Here is a 22,189-nt window from a genome sequence, read left to right on the forward strand (position 1 = left end):
TTTTTCTATTGTTTTTTGGTCTCTATTTCATTTATTTTTGCTCTGATTTTTATTATTTCCCTTCTTCTACTGATTTTGGGCTTTGTTTGTTCTTCTTTTTCCAGTTCCTTTAGGTGCATTGTTAGATTGTTTATTTGAGATTTTTCTTGTTTGTTGAGATAGGCCTGTATTGCTATAAACTTCCCTCTTAGAACCGCTTTTGCTGTATCCCAGAAATTCTGGCATGTCGTATTTTCATTTTCATTTGTCTCCAGGTATTTTTGATTTCTTCTTTGATTTCTTCATTAACCCAGTCGTTGTTCAGTAGCATTTTGTTTAATCTCCATGTATTTGTGGCTTTTCTGATTTTCTTCCTATAGTTGATTTCTAGTTTCATACCTTTGTGGTCAGAAAAAGATGCTTGGTATTATTTCAATCTTCTTAAATTTATGGAGACTTGTTTTGTGGCCTAATATGTGATCAATCCTGGAGAACGTTCCATGTGCATTTGAAAAGAACGTGTATTCTTCGGTTTTTGGATGGAATGCTCTGTATATATCTACTAGGTCCATCTGTTCTAGTGTGTCGTTTAAGGCCAATGTTTCCTTATTGATCTTCTGTTTGGATGATCTATCCGTTGGTGTAAGTGGAGTGTTAAAGTCCCCTATTATTGTGTTACTGTCTATTTCTGTTTTTATGTCTGTTAATAATTGCTTTATATATTTAGGTGCACCTACATTGGGTGCGTAGATATTTACAAGTGTTATATCCTCTTGTTGGATTGTTCCCTTGATCATTATGTAATGCCCTTCTTTGTCTCTTTTTATAGTTTTTGTTTTAAAGTCTATTTTGTCTGATATGAGTACTGCTACCCCAGCTTTCTTTTCATTGCCATTTGCGTGGAGTATCTTTTCCATCCCTTCACTTGCAGTTTGTGAGTGTCTCTAGGTCTGAAGTGTGTCTCTTGTATGCAGCATATATATGGGTCTTGTTTTTATCCAGTCAGCCACCCTATGCCTTTTAATTGGAGCATTTAGTCCATTGACATTTAAAGTAGCTATTGATAAGTATGTACTTACTGCCATTTTTAACTTTTTTTTTTTTTTTTTCTCAGTGTTTTAGTAGTCCTTCTCTGTTCCTTACTTCTTCTATACAGAATTGATGGTCACTTTAGTTTGACCTCTGTCTGAAAGCTGTACTCTTTAACTACCCTCCTCCCTCCTTTTATGTTTTTGATATCATATCCAACCTCTTTTTTGTGCATTTGTATCCATTACGTTCTAATCATGGAAATAGATAATTTTTCCTATTTGTGGTCTTCTCTTTTCCCCTTAAATCAGTCCCTTTAACATTTCTTGTAACACTGGTTTCTTGGTGACAAACTCCTTTAATTTTTGCTTATCTGGGAAAATTTTGATCTCTCCTTCCATTTTGAACGATAACCTTGCTGGGTAGAGTATTCTTGGCTGTAAGTTTTTTCCTTTTAGCACTTTAAATATATCGTGCCATTCTCTTCTAGCCTGTAAGGTTTCTGCTGAGAAGTTAGCTGATAGCCTTATGGGGTTTCCTTTGTATGTAACTTGACATTCTCTTGCGGCTTTTAGGATTCTCTCTTTATCTTTAATTCTGGACATTTTGATTATGATGTGTCTTGGTGTGGGCCTCTTTGGGTTTATCTTGTTTGGGGCTCTCTGTGCCTCCTGTACCTGGATGTCTGTTTCCTTCCTTAGGTTAGGGAAGTTTTCATCTATTATTTCTTGAAATAGATTCTCTGCCCGCTTGTCTCGTTCTTCTCCTTCCGGGACACCTATAACACGGATGTTAGTGAGCTTGATGTTGTCCCAGAGGTCCCTTAGACTGTCCTCACTCTTTTTAATTCTTTTCTCTTTTACCTGTTCACCTTGGGTAATTTCTTCTAGTCTTTCTTCCAGCTCACAGATCCGTTCTTCTGTATCCTCTACTCTGCTTTTGAGTCCCTCTAATGAGTTTTTCATTTCCAGTATTGTATTCTTCATTTCTGATTGGTTCTTTTTTATATCTTCCATTTCTTTGTTGACATTCTCACTGAGTCCATCTATTCTTCTCCCAGATCAGTGAGCATCCTTAACACTCTTAGTTTGAACTCTCTGTCAGGTAGGTTGCTCATTTCTGTTTCACTAAGTTCCTTTTCTGGGGTTTTGTCCTGTTCCCTTACTTGGAATGTATTCTTTTGCCTCTTCATTTTGCCTCTTTCCCTGTGCTTGTGTCTACGTATTAGGTAGGTCAGCTACGTCTCCTGCTCTTGGATAGGTGACCTTGTGTAAGTGATGGCTTAGGAGGCTTCCAGTGTGCTTCCCTCAGTTCTCAATGTTCCAGGGGTGACCCCTATGTGGGCTACGTGTATCCTTCTGCTGTGGCCTGTTTGCTCTCCCTGTAGGCGCCCAGGGAGGCTGAGTTATGCTCCTGGCCAGCTGTTGTAATGCTCAGCTGCTTGTGGTTGTTGTGGGCCCTTCAGTCTCTTTATCAGCTGTGGGGAGCCCCAGCACAGTTGGCTGCAAGTTCTAATACCACATTTGTGTTGCAGTATTTCTTTTAAGTGAGTAGGCCCCCACCGTGGCAGGTTGTTAGGCTCAGGGCCTTACAATTGCTGTAAGCCTCTAGCCTATTAGGTCTCTTGTCAGCTCTCTGAGGATTGCAGCTGGGTGGGGCTGGCCTCAGGCACAGGAGCACCCAATTGTTTCAGGTTTTGGAAGGTGGAGCAAACCTCCTATGTGGGTCTTTGAGAAGTACAAGTCTTCTGTGGCTGAGAAGCCCTGCCACCCACAGGTCCACACACACACAGTCAACACAGTCCTGCCCCGTGTGAGCGCCCCGACCTCCCCAAGTGGACCCAGTCTCTCCACGGCGGGAGCCCCACACACTCTGCCACCGCCCCACACTCTCCACCCGCTCCTTGTGCACACCCTGCCCCGCTCAAGTCAGCTCAGTTGCCAGGCTGCAGAGAATCCAGTCACCAATCTATGCAGGCCCACACGTTGCCTGAGGGCTTGTTGTTGGGTGGGGCTAGTCTCTAGGGTGGGCTGCCTGCCCTGGCTGAGCTGGATTAGATCGGCGCTCTAGCGGGTGGAGCAGACCCTGGGCTAGCAGGCCTCAGGGAGAACTCCAATGGCGTCTGTGTCAGCACGCTCACACCAGGCCACAACAATGGCCGCCGCCAATGTCCGAGTCCCTGGAGAGGTCTCACCCCTCACCGAGATGCACTCAGGGCCTATTAGGTGAGTCTCTTGTCACCGAAGCACTGTGCACCTTTCTTTCTGGTGATTTTAGGATGCTTTCTGGAACAGGTGAGTTTGTGCGCGGGCCCTTTAAGAGCCAGTTTTAGTTTCTTTGTGAACCGGGTTTTCTGGGGGTGCTCCCCAATGCTTTAGTAGCAGGCAAAGTCAGATATTATGCCGCTGGCGTCGATTGTGCTGGGTCCACAAAATGCCCACAGCGGGGGCGCTCCCCGGCTCAGGGCCCCGCGCCTCCAGGGAGGCTGCGTACCTGTGAGCTGCTCCCGGCGGCCGTGAAGCTGGCGGCTTGTGAAGGCGGCGTTTTTCCTCTCCAGAAGGGAGTTTCTGCCTCTTCCACCCCAGTTAGGATTGTCCGTTGTTGCAGGAGTTCCTCTTATCCAGTTTTCAGTTCTGTCTCAGGGGTAATTTTTCCACGAGTAGTTGTAAATTGGCTGTGTCCACGGGAGGAGGTGAGTTCAGAGTCTGCCTACGCCGCCATCTTGACTCCGCCTAATTGGACTTATTGTGGTGATCATTTTGCAATATATACAAATATCAAATCATTATGTTGTACACTTGAAACTAATATAATGTTATGTCAATTATACCTCAATCTAAAAAAAAGGCAAAATTGAAGTTAAAAAAATTATCTATGGACAGAAGGGTCCTACGTACTGAGGGTAGAGATTTAGCTAGGGCCTCAGTCCCCCAAAAATAGAAAGGTGAGACCAAAACAGGTATCTAGCATTTGCAAGGGAATCGGAGCAAGTCAGGGTCCTGGAATAAGAGCATTCTAGACTAGGAGTACAAATAGAAGTTGAGTCCTGTATAATTGGACACAGAGGGCAGGCATGGGATCAGGAATCTGACTTTAGGGGCCTCTGTGTCAGAGCAATGACATTCATCCATTCATCTATCCATTAATTCATATATTAACTCCTCCATTCAATGATAATTGATACAAAGATAGATGATCTTCACAATGTTAAAACTAAGGTCAGAGGGATGGTATGTAAAAAATAAACTCACCCAAAGGTCTGTGGTGCCATGACACACGACACATGCTTATTTAGGGAAAGAGGTTGCATGAAGTTTATGGTGGTTAAGTCTTTCTGTAACAGGGATTGGAGAGTAGAAGGTCACGTTAAGATTTCAGAGGGAGGGGCCAGCCCAGTGGCACAGCAGTTAAGTGCACGTGCTCTGCTTCCACGGCCCAAGGTTTGCAGGTTCTGATCCTGGGCACACACCGACACACTGCTTGTCAGGCCATGCTGTGGCGGCATCCCATATAAAGTAGAGGAAGATGGGCACGGATGTTAGCCCAGGGCCAATCTTCCTCAGCAAAAAAGAGGAGGATTGTCATTGGATGTTAGCTCAGGGCTGATCTTCCTCACGAAAAAAAAAAAAAGATTTCAGAGGGAATCTGACAATATCTCATAAATAGCTCATAATTTTGATGGGCAAAAAATTTTAAGATCTTTGATCTTCATGTTTTTTTGACAGGAATGTCAAATATTTTATTATACTCTATATACTGAATTTTTAAACTACATCTTTATGATTTGAAATGCCATGCTACCAATGGTGTCATGTAAAGATTAGTCTACATTTTCTTTTACTTTGTGTAGTAATTTTTTCTTATTTATTTATTTATTTATTCATATTTTTAAAACAAAAACATAAGGCTTAGGCAAGTATCAACCTGTGTGCTTCTTCTGGAGATTTTTAGTCACTGTTCTAAGTAAATCCTTGCAGAGGAACTTATCTATCAGCAAAATAAGACAATAAAATGGAGTAGTACATCTGAAAGCTACCTGAGGTATAGGCTGGCCTTTTCCACAAATGAAATTCAATATAAGAAACCGTAGTCAATAATCAATTATATTTCAGACTCTTGCCCTCCAGAAGTTTTTCATTGTGCCAACCAGAAGAACACCTTGAGATCTAACTCTAATTCAGTTGTAGGAAGTACAGAAGAGATTTGAATGGGTAGGACTGTGACTGGTATAGAACTGATGGAGGGAGAATATTCTAGGCACAGCAAAAAGGAAAAGAACAGAGGTATAATGTTTTCAGGAAACTAATAACTGTATGGGCAGTCAAATTGAGTATATGTATTTGGAGGACAGTGAGATGGGGAGGTTTCAAAAGGGAACCAGCATGCTAGAAGCTGAGGGTGGAATACAAAGTTGGTGCAGTCTCGTACAGAAAACCATTTTCCACTAGACTGTAATACTCTGACCGCTGAAAACTCATCAAATTTGTTAACTGCTCTATCTCTGGCATGCAAACATACTTTGTATCCTTAGCACTGTAGCCACTAAATTTTTGTTGAATAATTAATGAGTGAATGAATGAATGCTAAAAGCTTACAGGCTGAGAGAAAGTGTTTAGACACTAAAGAGAAATAAACAAAGGCTAGTTTTTAACCTTCTGTACTTAAAATGTTTTACTAGTAGAGTGTGTGGATCCACATCTATCTCAGAAAGACAACATTGCTTGCAGTTTGAGGAATGGACTATTAGGGTGACAGACTGGAGGTGAAAAGACCAGTTAGGAACCAATTATAACACTACAACTGAAGAAGTAAAGTAGTCTGCAAGGCACGAGGGTGTAGGATATTAGAAGAGCAAGATTTGTGAGTGAATGGAAAGGAGAAATGAACAGGATTTACATATAGAGGTGGTTGGGGAAGGAAGAAGGTGTGAGAGATGATGGAATGGCCTGGGATGCTTTGAGGAATGGCATTCACTGAAAAAGAAAGTAGAGGAAGAGGAGTGATTTATTTTTTCCACCTTCCTATCATCTGTGTCCTCATGTGAAAATCACTTTTTAGGAATAGAAAATATCTAAAATTTTATGATTATACTAAACATCCATATGTATTCACAGCACAAATGCCATTCTTTTACTTCAATTAATTTCTATTTAATTGTTTAAAAGAATGCTCTGTTAGCAGCAAAGATTATCTAACACTGGAAGGTATATCTTACTCCTCTCTGCATACTTAGCACTTAGCAATTTGCCTGTCATGCAGCAAATTTTTGTTGACTCTTCCCATATGGGTTTGGATATATTCAACCTAAGCATAGTCCTGTTATTTTTTCTTATTATCCTAATTATTAAATTATTATGTGCCTATAAATCTCTGCTCTTTGACCACATCTCCTCCATATACCCCTTTACACAATCTTGCCAGTAAGGAGCCTCTGAGAACTCTCTTCATCTATGTTTTGTTATCCATCTACCGCTTTATTTGGTCATTTCATTGCTCTATCCCAGATATTTTGTGATTAACCAAGAGGTCAACAAGGGTTAAGCATTTTGACTATTGATTTATGACTGCACATTTTCTAACATTTGATTTTTCCATGATTTAAAAAAATATTTGACCTACCAAATAAGAATATCTGGGCGTGGTGCATGTGAATCTACAATTTTAACAATCACCCCAGGTAATTCACATGTACCCTAAGGATTGACAATTATAGTATTGGAATGAAGAGAGAATGTCCTGGAACTCTGGAGTTATTTCCGCTGGTTAATTGACTCAAACCCTCAGATCTCTTGATTAAGATGCTGCTCAATAAAAACTCCTATCCTAAAAAAAAAATAGTTTAATTTTATTCAATTTTTTTTAACTACAAAAAGATGAAATATCAACATTTAAAATCAGGTTGAGACACATATGAATTTTATTAAACTAATAAAATGTAAATGATTTCCTTTGCTTCAGTTATTTCTAGATCACCTCAATTTCTCAAGATGAAATTTTATGACAGGGTAAAAGAAATGAGACTGGAATTTTCTTCATAGTGGATGAGATTTTCAACCTACATTACAAATTTTTAATCACACTATGTAGTATCACAGCAATATTAATTCAAAACGATGTTTGGGGAATGACAATTTAGAGAATAAAAATCATTTGAAAAGCAAAATTAGAGTCTGATTTTAGGATGCACTAGTTTAAATGGTAATATTGAATAGAGATATTTCAGTCTCATGTAATGACTCAAAAGACATTTAACTTGCCTAGAAAAATGAAATAAAGTTCTTGAAAGAATAAATCCTAAGAATATTTGTGGCTGGAACCTTGGGGCATACTGGGAGAGTGCAGAGAAATTTATAGAACTGTATTTTATTCTTACCTGAATGCAGTAAGGAATATCATACACTGGGCAAAATTTATCCCTCTCTAATTCAATATTTATGTGCCCTGTGTTTTCTTGTGTATTGGGATCATAGAAGATGAACATCAGTACAAATGTGAAGGAGAATATCGTGGTTTATTTTACTCAGATGTACTTTGAAAGAGCTAAGCAACAATTGCATTTTATTCTAGAGCCTAACATCTTTACAAAATTATCTTGGTATTTTGGCAAAATTTTCACAATCTTGTAATTAGGCCTTTATTTTTCATTATAAAGAAAGTTAAAATAACTTTGACAGATCATATAATTTTCAGGATTCTGAGTCTGACAGGCACTGTCAGTTCTTTAGTTGTTAAGTATCAAAGTTACTTATTAATTCCAGTGGGTGTAGTTCTGATTCTTACCTGACAGTCTTATCAGCCCCTAGATTGGCTTATGAATTCCTGAAACTGTATGAATTTTCTTCCTGCCATATAGATCTTTCACTTTTATAAGATTCTTAAAGGATTCCTCTACCCCACCACCCTTGCAATGAACACAACTCCAACCAGTTATCATGTTATAGTATGCTATGTATTATATGGGGGATGGGGGGTAAATTTAGTGCTCATGCTCTTCTCAACAGAAGGAATTCCCTATCCTTTGTCCCACTTTACTCAAATTCTTCCCATTTTAAAAATCTCAGTTAAAATACTCTATTTTTCTTGATACTTTCTTTCCAAATTGAGCTATGTTTGGTCAAAGTGGCATCTCCCTATTCTTAATTACTGTCTGTATTATTATCTATTTTACATTGTAAACACATCACAGTTTTTTTTTAAATTTCTTTCTGTCTGACATTTTAATATTCATTTCTTTTGTTTTGTTTATATTCTGTCCTGCTCATCCAGAGTATAAGAAGCATGAGAATAGAATCTCGATGACAGTCAAAGAGTAGGTGCTGCATAAAGGCTTGGTTAACAAATATTAAATGAATTGTTGTTATTTTGACAACTATACAACATTCATTTTTTGTTCTGTCCAGTATGGCATATTTGGCAAAGATACTGTATAGACAGGGTAGACGAAAAACAGGCTAGTAATTTTGCAAATTTTTAAAGAGGCTTTGCTTAGTTATTTGTTCAATAGTTATTTATAAGGGTCCCAGCAGCTACCAAACCAGGCTATTTATCAGAGTACTTTTTTAAACTGAATTGCTGAAGAGGAGTTCTGGTAAAAGATAATGTTTTACCCACCATGTGATATTTCCGGATATAATTTAGTACCCATTATAAGTTGGTGTTCGAGGCCATCTGACTGGCCTGACTTCTAACTTGACTTAAAATCTATAAGGGGTAAGTGAATAAGGATGAAAAGAGATTAGGTCTCAACTCATCTGTCATCCAGAGGGCAGTACTTGGCTGCCAATACAGTCACGAGTGGTCAATCCTGGAAAGATTCCCCGGGAGTCATTTCAAAGAGGAACCCAAGTGATGAGGCAATGGGCAAGGGGCGAGCAAAGCTGGTCGTTCTCCAGGCATCAGATACAAACTCAGAGATACAGGTCTCAGAGAGCTCTAATGGATTTTGTTGAAGACTCTTGCTGTCTGCCAGCTTTTACTGGTCTTGCCCCACGCGCCACAGCTCCTATTCCAAAAGCATCATAAAATAACCCTGTGGCCTTTGATATGCCTTCAGGGAAAGAACATTTTCAGTAAAGAGTGAAGTGTATTCCAAGTATCAGAGATTTAAAAGAAATCTACTAATTCACTGAAAAACTCAGAGCACAAAGTGCATATCTTACTAATGTTATTTATTTATTACAGAAATATACATTAAGTGCCTATCCATATCAATCACTGTGTGAAGTGCTAGATAAATAAAAAAGTAACGCACAGTTCCTTTTCTTAAGAAGCTTAGAGTTTAAAGGGGTGGCAGATAAATTATAAAAAATTACATAGCAGTGTCATAAGTGCTGTGATATAAGCCAGTAGAGGGACCTAGGAGACCACATGGGAAGGAAAACAAACCCAGTTACAAGGAGAACACAAGTCTCCCCGCAACTATGTCCAATAAATACGGCATAATCTGAATGAATGAAATGCCAAGGAGTTTGTTCTTGCTTAATTTATCCATGAGATTAAGTTATTGCCTTACATTTTAAATCTTTGCTATGACAGCAAAACCTAGGAAACAAAATAGTAATTGAGAACCCCAGATTGGGAATCCAGATTCTGGGATGGTTTATGAGGTGAAGCAGGAAGTCTCTGCATCCTGAGAAGATCCTCTTTCTCTGGAGGAATTTCAGCGTTGGGTAGATAGGGTAGAGGGACAAAGCAGAGTCCAAAGACACAGTGTCCTGAGCCCTGCTTCTCCTTCAACCAGAGGAGTTTACTGTCATCTGTTTATTATAGTAATGTCTGATGTGAAATTTCAGTTAAGGAAGTTTTGTGTGTGTGATAAAAAGAAATTTCAAAAGCTTTAATGTAAACAAAGCAAACTCTTACTGCTGTAACTATTTTCTACTTAATATTTCCAAGTCTAAACTCCTTAGCCTACATTTCAAGGTCATATAAAACTTGGCTCATATCTGCCCTTTCTGGATCATCTCTCACAGTCTTACATTCCACCAACGTGGAATTCCACCAGGACATTCCACCAGGACAGCTCATTGCATTTCTTTGCTTTGTAAATGTTGATGAATAAATGGCAAGCAATAGGATATATTGGAGCATATGAGGAAGCCATTTGGTGTAAAACAAATTCGGCCTGAGCTTGTTTTTTCAAAAGGGCCTATGGCCTTTGAACATGCATTGTATATCTCCTTTAAGCAATTAACATGTCCCAAAGAGAAGAACAAATGCCCTTAAGATAAGGATGCAACTTCCCCCACATTGGCATTTCCTTAAGGATAAGCATCTCTTCCCTAGGCTAGGATTTGATTGCTGAGCTCATCCTGTGACCACCCAACTGGAGACAACAGACCTGCTACCTGCTGTGTCCATCAATCATTGTGCTGACAGGGCAATCTGACAGGGCAATCTCATGACTATTGTAAAAGGGACATTGTAATCACAGGTGATACATGCTCTTTGATGCTATATAACCACTCTGTACACCCCACTTCTTTGGTGCCCTTCCTTCCTTGGGGAAGGAAGGCCCCAGGCTACATGGTCCTCAAATTTGGCTCATAATAAACTCACCCCAATTTTCATTTGTAGATTGATTAGGGATTATTTGTGTTGACAATGTCTAGATATTATGAATTTTCCTATTTTAAATTTATCAAATAATTCTGCTTTTGCTGTCCTGCTTAGAGACTGGTTAGTGTTTATATTAATCCACCCACATTTTGTTCTGCTTGTTTTTCACATAAATCATATTTAAAATCATCTGATTTGAGGTGGAATTGTGGCATTTAACATTTCATATGAGTCAGGATCAGCATTTTACAGAGAACTATCTCCCTTTCTATCCATAGAATTTAGAGTTTAGGGTAGGCTTTTGTCTCACCAACTGAGACTGAAATACTATTACTAGTGTGTCAAAATTCCTGAGGTCAGCATGCAGAGAAACTCTTTGCCTTGAGACTCACAACACTAGTGTAAAGGATGACAATTAGTATATTTTGGCTGAATGTTCCAGTCAAGTAGTGCATAGCTTTGGAGGAGCAGCTGTCCATGTTATAATTTCGTTTTTCTTTCTCTCAAAGGTATCCTGGTAGAGAGCACTATACATACTTTTTATGTAGTTTATGTATTTTAAGTGAAAAACTACAAAAGGTAAAAAGAAATAACATTTCCTTCAAATACAACTTATATCAAAATAAAAAAGTGCAAGTCATTCAGAAAGTCAAATATTTCAAGTAGTAAAAATGGGAAATGTTAGCATGTAATATTTGGTATTCTATCAAAGTTTATTATGATATAATCGGGAAATTAATCAGGGCATGAATATTGCTAGGAAATTACAGAGGTGAGTAATAATTCTACATAAATTGCAATCAAGAAGCAATTAAGCAGCATTATTTACAATAGCCAAGAAATGGAAATAACCCAACTGTCCATTGACAGACAAATGGATAAAAATAGTGGGATATATACATACAATGGACTACTATTCAGCCTTAAAAATGAAGGACTTTTTACAATTTGCCACAATATGGATGGACCTGGATGACATTATGCTAAGTGAACTAAGTCAGTCACAGAAGGACAAATACCACATGATCTCACTTATATGTGAAATCTAAAATAGTCAAACTCATAGAAGTAGAAAATAGAATGATGGTTGCCAGGGGATAAGGAGAAGGGGAAATGGGTACTTCTTCAATCCATATAAAGCTACAGTGATACAAGATGAATAAGTTTGAGATCTGCTGTACAGCACAATGCCTATAATGAATGATATGCTATTTTGCACTTAAAACTTGTTAAGAGGGTAGATCTCGTGATAAGTGTTCTTGCCAAACACACACACACATACACACACAATCAGCAAGGGGACACAAGAAATCTTTTGGAGGTGATAGGTATGTTTATTACCTTTATAGTGATGATGGCATGAAGGGTGCATGCACATATCCAAACTCACCAAAACATATACATTAAATATTGCAGCTTTTTGTATATTAAGTATAAGTCAATAAAGGTGGAAAAAAAAAGAATAAATAGGACTCCCAGCTCTGGAATAGCAACTTGAGGTGCTCCATAGACCTTCTTCCAGGTAAAACAACCTGTAATAGTTTGGATAGTATCCTCCCAAATTTCGTGTCCTCCTGAAACAACACCTTCTTCAGAAATAGCATTTTTGCAGATGTAATCAAGCTAAGGATCTTGAGATGAGATCATCCTAGATTTAGGGTGAGCCCTAAATCCAATGACTGGTGTCCTTATAAAAAGAAGAGAGGACACTTCAGGCCTCCAGAACTGTGAGAGAATACATTTCTGTTTTTTTAAGCCTCTTATTTTGTGGTAATTTCTTATGGCAGCCCTTCAAAACTAATACACAACCGTAACTGGGGAAAACTGAAAAAATTCAAAATTTTTGGAAATTGTACTAAGAACATAGAAAAAATGAAGAAACATTTATTCAATAAAATCCACTAAACCTAGGTAATAAGGGGGAAGTTGTATAGCCATTGAGCCATGACCTGCTCCCACCCCTATCTGTAGGTTTTCTTGGTGGAAGCTCCACTCTGAGTGGCCAGGAAGATGGGCTTCCCTATCTTGTCAGTCATCAGTCGAGAGACACAAGAGGAGGGCTGTGATACAGCCTCTGGGAAATCTAACCACTCCTGTGAAATCAACTACAGTGTCTGAGCTGTTATCTTTAAAATCTATGTACATAACACAAGTAAAAGTAACCATTTGGTAAAGAGGAAAGTAGGCTAATAAATGAAAAAGAAAGAAATCTTTATTCTGACTCTAGGATTTTGCAGAAAAGAAGATGAGAGAGGAGAGACAGAGACAAGCAAGTTTGAGAGGTGATGTGACGTCTAAAAATCCAACAAGTAACAAGTGCTGGTTGTTGTACTCAGATGTAGGATCTGGGAATATACATTTTTTATTCTTGAGGTTGCTGTGATTTCCTTGAATAGTTACTATTTCAGGACTTTCCTTATTAGGCTAGTGGCAGCCTCAAGAAAGAAGTGAGCTTATGTAATTTAAAATATAATCCCAGAAGGCTGCAAAACAAATGGTGCACTCTATTTATGTAATGTCACTGTTAAGTGCTTCCTTCAAGTATCCTAAACTAATTCCTTCATTATGTGCCAAACCCCAATTGATCCTTAAAGAGAGGGGCTCTTTTTTTCCTGATCTGGAGTTTATTCTACCTATAAAGTGCAACATGAAACCATTTCCTCTTATTACTATCATTAGTCAAAAAGCCCAGTCTAGGATCCAGGGGGACTGAGGGGTGAAAAAAGTAAACTCGATAGAAGGAACAGGCGGAGAGGGTGCATTGGGGACATTATGACCAACTTCGGTCAGCTGAAAGCCACAAACAGAGATGTGGATACCTAAAGGGAAAAAGAGAAGAAATTCTCCAAAGGGATATAAAGAAACAGAAATAGAATGGAATAGGTCCAAAAACATTATGTCATAAATTTCTACAAATTTATAATTTTTATAGAATAAAACTCTAATTTATACATATCCTTTAATTAATTTTAACTGACAATAATTTTACATTGCCCTTTTTTTTTAAAAGGTAAACTATTTGTTTAAGCTATTAAAAAATTCCAGCGTATTCATATTTCTCTCTCCATAATATCGTTAATTTTAAAAAAATCAACTGTCTGAGAAAACACGTACAGTGATAATTACAAGTTTAAAATATTTGGCAGACTTTCCCCATCTGATCTAAAGACAGACTATTATGCTGGGCTCTAGTAATTGTCAATTTCATTATATGGCAAACATCTTTATTGACTGAAAAGCAATATATGCCATGGACTTCAATGAACAAAGACGTTTCACCTTCATTTACCTAGCAGTTTACTTTATCTATTTGCCTTGTCATTATTCTTGACAATACCATCAACTAGTACATTTGCTTACGAGCCATTTCTTTAATTATTTACAAATGAAAAAATCCCTAATGCATCAGAAAGAGCCATTTTTTAAGCCATTGCTTGTAAACTTATTAAGTATACTTGCAGTGATTTTAAGTTTGCCTTTAATGAATTGTGTTTCCACCTCAAATATCAACCAGGAAAATAATACCTGAGGTTGCCCATTTTTAATAAAATCCACAAGAAGAGAGAGCATGGCTTGTTCACTCACGGGCCTGCCGCTGGCATCTAGAAAGTTCTCATTACACATGTGTTGAATAAAAAAGCTCTAATGACAGTGCCCACAATGGAAGTTATGATAATCTGAATCATTGTTCAAATTGTTACAGTGCTACAGGGAGATGAGCACTGTAAAATTTGTTTGGTTGATGAAAGGAGAGCCAGAGAAAATATAGGGAAAAATATACGGAAAATATACAAAAAAAATATAGAGAAAAGATCTGGAAATCAACTGCATCCTAGAAGTCCTTCCAAATACAAAGTTCAAATTTAGCAAAATATTTCATTCCATCCTTTATATAAATATAATTCTCTAAAGGACATCCTACAGTACACTAGAGAGAGCTGAAGATTTCTCAATAGCAGGTGCGTGGGTGGGTGAGGGTTTACATCTTCTTAGTCAAAATATTCTATAAATTATGCCTGTTAACTAGCATTTGGAGATTTTTACTGCATTTCCAATGCATATTATTGTAGTCAATTTAAAAATACCTTTAATAAATAAAGTTATGAAGTATAATATACTCCCATATTGCTCATGGATTCTTTATTTCAATATTAAAATCACACTCTTGGAAATGGAATACTTGGGAATGGAGAAGGATGCAAAGATCTCTAGATGTGAGAAAATATAAATAATATTTGTGTTGACTTTAAAAGAGGAATAGAATTTTCCAGGCAGAGACGGGCAGCAGAGTGTTAAACAATCTTGCTTTAAAAAGCCTATGCAGGGCTGGCCCGTGGCTTAGCAGTTAAGTGCGCGTGCTCGGATACTGGTGGCCCGGGTTCGGATCCCCGGCGTGCACCAAGGCACCGCTTGTCCAGCCATGCTGAGGCCGCAGCTCACATACAGCAACTAGAAGGATGTGCAACTATGACATACAACTATCTACTGGGGCTTTGGGGGAAAAAAAGGAGGAGGATTGGCAATAGATGTTAGCTCAGAGCCAGTCTTCCTCAGCAAAACGAGGAGGATTAGCATGGATGTTAGCTCAGGGCTGATCTTCCTCATACACACACACAGAAAAGCCCATGCACAGACACAGAGCCATAACAGATGTCGAAGGGCTGAAGTAGTAACAAAATGTGGATATGCTGATTTAACAAGCTTAGGGGAATAGGTTGAATAAAATAACAGTGGAAGGATAGGTAGGGCCAAGACTTTGAAATATCTGCCATTTTGAGGAATTAAATCTAATATGTAGACATGTAGAAGACAAGAAATGGTTCTATTTGTAACGTTAGCAGATTTGGTTTAGAGAAAATAATTAGTAGCAGTATTAACGGGGCAAAGCTTGGAGTAAGTTAATTAAGGGCTATTGCAGTGGCCTGTAGATGAAGAATTTGAGGGTGTAGGATGACTTAGATCAGAGTTTTCTCTGATTTTCCAGTTTAAAGGTGATTAACAGTAAGAGGCATCAGAAGTGAACGAGAGAAAGACCAGCAAGTTATATCTATAGCGTCTTAAGGGAATAAGTGTGAAGATATTCAGTAAATAGTTGAATATATTGGTTTGGATCTCAGGAGTGAGCATTAGCTTATGACCAATTTTAATTGAAGACATTGTAGTGGACACATTTTGGTTTATATCCTAAATATGACAAGAACCAAGAATAGAACCCTAGGTTACAAATATTTAATAAAACAGAGATGAAAGAGAAAAATAAAATGAGATACAATGGTGAAGAAAGTATTTCAAGAAATAAACAATATGACTGAGATCAAGAATGGAAAAGGAATAAAAATTTGTTACTAGTTTAAGTAAGCAGGGAATTGCTGGTGACTGTACCTCAGAAGGTAGAGAATCTAGATGTAATTGGGGGAAAAAAGTAAGTGGTTTCATTTAACAAACGTTTGAAGTACAACATAAATGGGTAGCTTTATAAATTATTACAACATAAAAACTGCTCTGAAGCCACAACTCAATCAAGAAATAGAATCAGCAGAATCTAAAATGTCCCCCACATCCTTCTTCCCAGTCAATATCTCCACCCTCCTCTAAAAAGGTAAGTGCAAGGAGACTTCTAACACACTAGATTATTTTCAAACTTTATTTAAACAGAATCACAAGCTATGCATTCTTTTTTGTCTTTTTTCCAGTCAATATTTTATAACCAACCTATTATCCCTATTGTTTCATTAACTTTCATTGCTTTATAGTATTCTAATGTATAAATATACCACTGATTATTCACGCATTCTATTCTTTATGGTTATTTGCATTGTTTTCTCTTTGGGCTATTACAAATAATTCTGCTATGACTATTTTTCCACAAGTCTTTTGGTGCACGTAAGTTTGCAGTGTGGGTAGATATATACCTAGTAGTGTAATTGGTAGAAGCAAAGGGAATGTATATATTATACTTCAGTACATACTGCAAAAAATTTTACCAAAGTTGTTGTACCAATTCACATGTCCACCAGCAGTATATGAAAATTCCTTTTGCTGCACATCCTTGTCAAACCTTGGTAGTGTCAGTCTGTAATTTAAACCATTCAAAAAGTGCCTGGTGAGATCTCACTGTGGTTTTTACTTGAATTGCTCTAATGATTAATAACATTGAATACCATTTCATACATTTACTGGAAATATGGATATCCTTTTCTGTGAAGTGCTTATTGAATTCTTTTGCCCATTTTTTATAAATGTTTTTATTGTGAAATAGTTTTAAAGAAAAATTGAGAAGATAGTACTGAGAGTTCTCATATACCCACACCCAGTGTTGGCTGTTAATAACATCTTACGTCAGAACGGTACATTTGTCACAATTAATGAAGCAATATTGATTTGTTATTATTAACTGGAGTCAATACTTTATTCAAATTTCCTTACTTTTTAAAATTTAATGTCCTTTTACTCTTCCAGCATCCCATCCAGCGTACCATACTACATTTAATTGTCGTGTTGTTTTAGGCTCCTTTTGACTGTGACAGCCTCTCAGATCTTGAGAGAAATGTTATTTAAGAGTGAACTAGATTTCATGAAGAATGCTGGACAATATTGAAGGCTATAGGAGATCATATTTTTGTAGTGATGCCCTTTATGTCAGTCAGATCGCTGTATCCAAAATTTAAAGCAGCTTAAAGTTGGAGAAGGGAGGATAGCTTTTAACACTAACCCCTTCTCATATATATGGTTTGCAAACATTCTCTCCCTCTCCTAGGTTGTCTTCTCACCGTGTGGATTGTTTTCTTTGCAGTGCAGCTTTGTAGTTTGATGTAGTCCTACTTAGCTACTTTTGCTTTTGTTTCCTGTGCTTTCAGTGTCGTACCCATGAAATCGTTGCCAAGATGAATGTCATGAAGCTTTTCCCCTGTTTTCTTCCGGAGGTTTTATAGTTCCAGGTCTTATGTTTATGTCTTTACTCCATTTTGAGTTAATTTTTGTGTGTGGTGTAAGACAACAGTCCAATTTCATTCTTTTGCATGTGGATATCTAGTTTTATCAAAACCATTTGTTGAAGAGACTATCCTTTTCCCATTGTGCAGTCCTGACACTTTTGTCAAAGATCAGTTGACCATATGTATGTGGGTTTCTTTCTGGTCTATTTTGTTGCATTGGTTTGTATGTCTGTTTTTATGCAAGTATCATACTGTTTTGATTACTGTAGCTTTGTCATATATTTTGAAATCAGGAAGTGTGATGCCTCCAGTAGATCTCATGTTAGGTGTTCTCACTACCATAAAATAAAAAAAAATAATAATAAAGATGAATAAACTGATTTTTAAAAAAGGACAGATTTTGACTTTATTTAGAGGAAGACTTTGTGAACATTTGTAGGTCAGAAGGTAAAGGTTGTGATAGAATTGAGAATACAAGTGATAATATTTTAAAAAATAGTGTAACTATAAAGCACAGGCATGGTAAACTAGAGAATGTAGCATGAGAGGCTGGATATAGTTAGTCTCTGTAAGTGGAAGACTCAACAAAAGTGAAAAGCCAACTTAAAGAAATGGAGTGAGAGACACGAGGAAAATAAGGATAAAAATCAAAGAGCAGATTTTCTTAACAGAAGATTTCTAGTTTCATTTGTTTCACAATGAAGACAAAGTCCAGAGAGTATATGTGAGTGTATAACAAGTGGAATAAATTTTTTTAAGAACTTATATGTCAACGATTATGAGTTTCGGATCTGAGAAAAACCCCATTACTCTTGGTGAAACATTTCTGTTCAAATTTGCACAGAGAGGTATATATACACACATGCAATATATATAATATATGTATCTATATCTACATCTATATATGTTTTGCTGTGGCATTTAATCATTGTTATTGAGACAGAACAATTAAAATATATAATTGGGAAGGACATAAAAATATAAATATAATAATATATTATATAAATATAAATTGTACTAAATAAGTTATGTTATAAATAATATAATTATATTATAATTATGAATTATATAATCATATATATAAAAATATCTCTCATTAAATATATAAAAAGATATATATAAAAGATATATATATAAAATATATGTCTCACTAAAAAATATAAAGAAATTGCATGCTGAATAATTATGAAAAGACAAACACCAAACACTTACATGCATATGGCATCGCTTTTCATGCATTCTTTGTGGCTGACACTGTGGAAGCTGTTTAATGTGATGAAGGGAATACTGGACTTGCAGTAAGCATATCAGGGTTTAAATTTCAAGTTTTCTAGTAATTAGCAAAGTCACCTGTCTCTATGAACCCCATTTCAAATATCTAAAATGAGTATCTTCAACTGAAATATTTTATGATGAAACTTTCCATTGTCTTATGTTCTCTATCATTTTAGTAGTTGCCACTGTCTAGTTTTACATTTTTTTGAAATCATTATATAGCTGTTGAATTTGTATACTATCCATATGTATAAGTAAAAAGTGGATAAAAATTAAGACAATACAGGCATTTTTTCCCACATTCATGTAGGTTAGATATTCATAAAAACAGAAAAATAAAACATACATTATAAGCCCTTTATATTTCAATTATTTCAGAATAAAATTATTCTCAAAATATTATAATTTTGGAGTTACTTTAAGCCTCATTCTATGTAAATAATAAGCTCATTTTGTCACCATCAAATTTATGCAGTCATTTTGACCTTACTCTTTGTCTGTGGTTGAATCACAATGCAAAATAACTTCATCTCCAATCAGTGTGCATGATAGTTCCTTACTCTCACCCCAGTTCTGACTCTCAGTCCATCTCAGATCCTCCCACTGCATCCCATATCCCATCCTTTAGTCAATCCTTATATTTCAAAGAAGGTAGGTATGATATTGAGGTCAGGCTCCAGGAATAGAGTAAATATTTCTACTAGTATACTAGTTGGTAATAAAAAAGCTAAAATTTCAGTGGTTTCTAAAATCCTCATCAGAATAATTTATTCAAAGAAAACATGTCAAAATGATTTTGTCAAAAAGCCATATCAAACAGGCTTTTGCTTGTTGCATATTTGTAACCCCTAGAGGAACCTAGTTTTGTTCTAGATGTCTGTTTTCCAAATAGATGCAATTGTTCAGGCTGTAAATAAAATTAGATACAGTGGGTGGATATGAACAGGTAAAGACGAGGTCAGGACCAACTTGGTGCTGCTGTGCACGCCATGCTTATACTCAGTAGAGTCTGTCTCGGCAATGAGGCATGTACTCTCCTTGACTAAGATCTGGTATTACTGTTTTTCCTCTGTGGAATAAAATCAATCTGTGAGGCATGAACAAATTGGGACGAAAAGCCAGCTAACTCAGCAAAAACGACGAAAGTGGTAACTATTTAAGCTTTCTAGTGGTGAAGGAGTAAAAGATTGGGAAGTTAATACAATAAAGTAGTACAACAAAATAATAGAGACATGGCATTAAGAAAAAGTCAATTCTTTTACAAAACTTTTTTCCCAAATTAGGAGCATGGTTGGGAAGGGGTGTGTGTGAAAGTCCACCATTTGCTTCCCATCCAACTAATTTTTAGCATTAATATTTTTAAGGCATAGAAAGTTTTACTAAAATAGTGAATAATTAGTTGACATGAAATAGCATTATTTAAATGGAAAAATGCCCAGTTACTATATCCACCCTGCCTCTTAGGCCTGCTGCAAATCTGGTGTGAGGATAGATGAAGGGATTTTTCCCGTATTTCTCATAATTGTAGATGTGGTTCATATCGACAATGAGAAAAATATTAATAGCCCTCACAAACTGCCAGAAATCTTTTACATGAGATAGTTTTGGCTTCATGGGCAGTAATTTTAACCATTAGAATTGCTGATTGATATTCCTCATTATTGCTTCTTCAGTTTGGTCAGCCATAAACTATTTTTCACCTGGCATCTGGTATCAAAGAAAATAGAGGGAAGGAGGCAGGCAAGGAGAGAGAGAGGAAGAATGAGAGAAAGAAGGAGCCGGGTGGGGACTGTTAAGAGATATATCACATGCACTCATAATTTCATTTTACTGGAATTTCATTCTTTTTGGGAAAGAATAGTTAATTCAGCAATCCCTTACTTTGGGCCCTTTTCATTATATGAAATTCATTTAACAAAAATAAGATTAAAAAATAAAGATACAAGCAAGGCCAGGTCTTGTAGATAACATATTCTGCTTTCTTTTTTCTTATGCACTGCCATATATTCCCAAATAATGGCATTTGAAGCAATTGTGTAACTGATTAGCAGATTAAGATATTTAGCTGAAGAGGCAGGTGGTAATGGAAACCGGAGACTTTAAGCAAAAATTTGAGCTTGAGTTTTAGAATGAGCAGATGAAATAAGCAGAATGATTATGAACACAATAATGACTCTTATATTAACAAGAATGACTGGAGAACCTCATGGCCAGGCCTGTCATCATCGTAAACACTAGTAACTTCAGATAGTTATTATCTATTTGCTCTTGCATGTTACTTATTCATTGGGGTTACTTTTCTAGTTAAAAAATGCACCTGATTTTCATTAGGAGAACTCAATTTGTTTTTTCTTCTCTTGACTAATTACAAGTGAAATATTTTGAATAGGGTTACAGATTGGAATTGTAAGCTTACATTACAAAATATTCTGATTACTGGGGACAGAGGCAGCATAAACAGACACACAAATGTATCTGGATAGACTTAACCCACCTGTGTCACAGCTGAAATGGCTCGAGTATATAATTTTGGTAGATATGCTGCTATTTTACATTATTCTGACATCTTTTCTGGGTCTACTGTTTGTATGGCATAGATTAATTAAGTGAGCACATTCTCGCAACATTTGTCAACATTCTTTGACAACAGAAATTTTAAACAGTGGTAGGAGCAACATTGAAAACTTGAGCATTTATTTCAGAAGTCAATATATTTCTATGAATATTTATTTAATACCTACTATTGTTACTAGAGCCTTGATCATTGGCCCTATAAAATTAACAAAGAAAAGGAAATTCAATTTTATAAAGAGAAAAATCAACCAAATCTATGTATGCTAGAACAATGTATTTCTAAAACAGAATGTATTGCATTTTGAACATCTATAGTTTTTCTTGAACATATTTATATAATTTTGATTAAGCCCACATGGAAATATATAGTATATGAATTTTAAGTTTATATGAGAATGAAAAATGACAGTAGAGTGAATTAAACCAAGAACAAAAAACCCAAAGAACAGTATTTAAATAGTCCCCCAACTTCTCAGTTGACAATAGTTTATTCACCAATGTTTATTATTAATCATATATTTCTTCAGTTGTATATGGGTGTAATTTGGAGAAGAAAAAGAATTTAATAAAAATTTTTGCATGAGCTTTCTTGGCTTATAGATAAGCAAAATCTTTTTATTCTTAAGAAACCTGATTTCAGCAATGCCTTCGCCAACATATCCTATAGTATCTTTTCAGAGAAGATGAAGAAAGGTGATCTAAATGATTTTACAGGAAGTTGGATTGTAACTGGTTAAACCATTGTATCTATAGAGGTTCTGGGGACTCAGTGGTAAGAGTTGAATACCCTAACTTTACCTGATAACTCAGTGGCTTTATTCAATAAACATTTGGGTATG

The 22,189-nt window shown here is 36.5% G+C and overlaps 1 long non-coding RNA gene across 1 annotated transcript in view; it reads left to right on the forward strand.

The window, feature by feature from the left end:
• The first annotated feature begins 2,997 nt into the window (after nucleotides 1–2,997).
• LOC147915904 (uncharacterized) overlaps nucleotides 2,998–22,189 on the forward strand; it is a 60,168-nt gene continuing 40,976 nt past the window's right edge. Inside the window, exon 1 of the long non-coding RNA XR_015553545.1 lies at nucleotides 2,998–3,233. This is a non-coding gene — a long non-coding RNA (uncharacterized LOC147915904). The remainder of the gene's footprint in view (nucleotides 3,234–22,189) is intronic.

The sequence above is a fragment of the Ceratotherium simum genome, chromosome 11 (assembly GCF_057802395.1).
Source record: "Ceratotherium simum simum isolate JZ-2026a chromosome 11, ASM5780239v1, whole genome shotgun sequence".
Lineage (NCBI taxonomy): Eukaryota > Metazoa > Chordata > Mammalia > Perissodactyla > Rhinocerotidae > Ceratotherium > Ceratotherium simum.